This window comes from Physella acuta, unplaced genomic scaffold (assembly GCF_028476545.2).
Source record: "Physella acuta isolate Inbredline_101_S28 unplaced genomic scaffold, ASM2847654v3 ptg000109l, whole genome shotgun sequence".
Lineage (NCBI taxonomy): Eukaryota > Metazoa > Mollusca > Gastropoda > Physidae > Physella > Physella acuta.
Genome location: NW_026731629.1, coordinates 704,191 through 708,158, shown reverse-complemented (window position 1 = coordinate 708,158; position 3,968 = coordinate 704,191). Strand labels below are relative to the sequence as shown.

The window sequence follows — 3,968 nt, the reverse complement described above, 5'->3', positions numbered from 1 at the left end:
TCATCAAAGGCTTTTAAAATTTCATCCTGTAAACTTAATAGGCGCTCAAAGCAGACGCGACTCATACTAACACCAGAATTTGTAGGAAAATTGGGCAGACGGAGGGGGAGGGAGGGGGAGGGGGAGAGGGGGAGTGGATTTGATTTTTTAATTAGTTTAATTTTTTAAATTTTAATTTTGTAATTTTAATGTATTATTTTTATTAATTTTTATTAACGAGTTACGTAATTTGCTTATTTGTTTGAAATTCATTTCAATTAATTTGATTTTAATTACTTTGTTTAATTTATTTGATATATTTCTTTTCTTTGTTGTTTAATTTGTTGGTTTGTTTATTTGATTGTATGTATGTTTAATAGTAAACGGAGAGGGGTGAGGGTGGTTTAGACCGATGGTCGGGGATTGAGAGGGATGGTCGGGGTTGAGGGTAGGGGTGTGCTATTGTAGACAAAAGTAGAAAGTTCTTTGTGTCCTGACTTCGATTTAACCACAGCTGTTACTCATTACGGACAGCTGTTACGTATCGATCCGCCCGTGAACCTCCCCTGCACGGCCCGTGGTTGCTTAATAGCGGGTTCACTGAAGCGATCACTGCAGGTAATTAAGCGAAGCCATTAAATGCGGGCGACAGGGGGACTTAGTGCGTTGGTACGTGAGGTATGCGGGGGTAGACATGTTTTTTTTACAAGTCTGGAAAAGTAATTAAGTTTTTTATGACCGTTCCGATTTTCTTTTGATCTGACCACCACACACATACGCGCGCGCGCGCGAAATTCATACTAGGTCGATAAAGGCGGAGAGAACTTATAGGTATACATTATCATGGTGACAACAAAAGCGATCCTTATTTTATTTACATGAAAGCGTGTTTTCCAAAAAGTGTCGCCATGCCGTTGTCATTTTCGCAGCGGGGTTTATTTTAAGTGCACCTCGTGCACGCTTGTTTACATTTTAAAAGTCGTGTCGCGTGTCTTCCCTAATAGAGAATTGAGAGGAAAGACAACTGTTCTAAAATTAGAACAGCCTTGTTTACAGCCACGAGTAGCGTCCCTTGTGAAAAAACTCGCGTCAGAATCCTTAACTAAACATTCAATTTCTTTAACAAGTTAAAAAATAATTTAGGAAGACAAGGGTTAACAACATTAGACGCCACCGTTTTTGTTTCCTGTGACGACAAGGCACAATACACTTTTGTATTTTATCTCTCAAGTAGAGGGGTGGGATATTTTTTTCTTTGTAAGCGTGTTGTAAACAATAGGTAGAGGAAGCGATTACTAGGTAAGAGGGGGGAGAACGTGACGTACATCGCGATATTTGAAAACAGGGCGATGTTTAACCTCAACCAAAAAAGGCAATGAACCTAGAAGGAAGACGAATATATATCTTAGGCTTGCAGCAGATTACCTTCCCATGTTCGCTTTAGTATTACAGTTTTCATCAAACTTCTTTTTGACTTGAACTTCTTTAATTTTTAAGAAAGTTTACTTATACATATTACATTACGTCTAATGACAATTTTTTATTTTTACCACTCAATGTATTTTGTTTTTCTATATCTTACATTGTCATCTTAATTTTTGATCACCTTAGTAAAAATTTGCTTAACTCTTTTCAATTATCTCCCTTAGCTATCGTTCTTATAAGATCGACGCAGAAATGTGTATTTTTTAATAATAATAACTAAGCTTTTTTATTTTTTTTAAATTGCATTATTTTCCTAATTGTTTTAGCTTTTATAAAAAGCACACATAAAATGCGAAACTTATTTTCTTATTATGAAAAAAGCGAAAGAAAACACTTGAACCGAGCATGCCTTGCTTACGCCATTTTGGATTTTTAGTGAAGTCGATTTCAGACAGACTCTTCGAATTAAATGAAAATAAAATGTTTAACACCGCAAGTGATATGAGTTTTTGTGATGAATCGTCTGATGAAGATATTGTGGAAACAGAATTTGAAGATTCAAACGATGATTTGGGAAATATCTCAGTTAATCACTCTACACAACATAGGGACTGTCATCGGTGAGTTGACAACTTTTTTTTTTTCAATGTTAAGACTGAACATTTTTAATTAAATTGCCCGATTTGCCCCACCATGAAATTAATCATTATAACAAACACTCATATTAATTACACCAGCCTCTTCTGAAAATATCGATATAATATGAAGTATTTATATTATTTATAAAATATTAAATAAAATTAAAATAAAATGCACCATTCACACCAGTAAATAAAAAAAAATGGTTGCTAAGGAGCTGTTTACAGTGTATGCTCTAGCATCTTGTAGCTTTGTCTAAATATTTCTGCTTTGTATTCACTGTTAACTAGCTATAGTTGCTTAGTTTCTAATATATATTTTAAGTATTTCAATATTCTCTTGTTTTTATAGCTATTAGGCCTACACTATTTTATATTCTAAGTATTAGCGTTAGGCCTATATTTATAATAAATCATCTAGCCAAGTCAACATATATTTTATGTTTTGATTTCAGACCCAAGACAGCATCCTGATGTAGATGGTGGACCTCCAGATCCTAAATTCCAACCTGCTAAGAAACACAGAACACATCTTAGTCAATGGGGACATTTTAACTAAAAGAGCTGCTAGGGGAGCCCTGTGTCATTTCGTCAAGCTGTACTTTACAGTGGATATGGTGAAGACAATTGTTATGTATACCAAGCATTATGCAGCACACTGTGGACTTACAAGACCTATTTCCAAAAGGTGGTAAAATTTAACTATAGATCTATAGATGAGTTCTTTTTTTAGGTTTGCTGATGTTTGAAGACAAGACACCACAGACTTCCACCTCTTGCTTATCTTATGATGTAGTAACCATATTGTCACAATCAGTCTTGCGTGCGGTATATCTTTTATTTTTTAACAACTTGTACACTAAACTTAAACTATTTAAAGATCTTTTAAATGTGAAATTGGTGTTTGTAGCACAATTATAAAAATAGGAAAGGTATTCTTATTGCCCTAAAAGATAGGTCTTTTGAAAAAGTTTCAAAAAGAGGTGACATGCTATGGTTTAGCGAGGGTGACATTGTAACAGTTGAGTGGCGGGATAATAAAACAGTCTGTGATGTCAAGCTTTAAGACAGCTAATGGTTCAGTAAAGGTAAACAGCAGAATATAGGTAGGAGGTAATTATACACAGTTGTATGTTGATCAAGCAATTAGTATTCAGGATTGTAAGTAATAAATATGGGGGGGGGGGGGTCAGCACTAAGTATCGCACTTGTGATACATATCTGTATTCACAAAAAGAGTAACTGTTTGTTATAATTTCATGAATCTTCTTGAATCTTGTTGTTTTTATTTTGTTATCAATAGCCTTATCCTATTTTATATTAATTTCTTTGCAGATTACTTTTTTATAATTTTTTTACTTATTTCCCCTTGCACAGGTCATGTTATTGTTTATTGTATATTTTTTTTAGTTCTTGTCCTAAATGCATCACATCACCTTTTTTAAATGCAGAAATGATTTATCTATCCAATAAACATTACTTTGTTTCATTATATGACTTGGCTTATTTTTTTTGTTCTTGGTGTTTTTCATGTAATTGTTTTTAAAAAAGTAAAATCAAATTTAATTAATTAATTAATTAATTGTGCCCTCCAGGCCCTACCTGCTACATTGGATTTTTAAATCTCTGCTGATTCTCTATTCAATTACCTAAAGAATGGTGCATAACACTATATACTTTCCTTGTTTAATAATGTCTAGTGGACATTTTACAATTGGGACCAGTGTACTCCAATATTTTTCTACAAAACCTGAGAATTGTAAAGAGTTAAGATTATAAAATTCAAGTTTTAAAAAACAACAACGTTATAGTACGTCGTGTCAAATGACACACCGTTTAAAATGTCTACATTTAAAGTTCACCAAAATAATGACGTAAAAACTAAATATGATATGACGTTAGCATACATATCATTCAATCTAATCA

General features: G+C 33.4%; 1 long non-coding RNA gene across 1 annotated transcript; it reads left to right on the top strand.

Annotated features, from left to right (window-relative positions):
• The first annotated feature begins 1,823 nt into the window (after nucleotides 1–1,823).
• On the top strand, nucleotides 1,824–3,532 carry LOC131934528 (uncharacterized). The gene is made up of 2 exons (XR_009385798.1): nucleotides 1,824–2,024; nucleotides 2,498–3,532. It is a non-coding gene; the product is annotated as an uncharacterized LOC131934528 (long non-coding RNA).
• The last annotated feature ends 436 nt before the right edge of the window (nucleotides 3,533–3,968 follow it).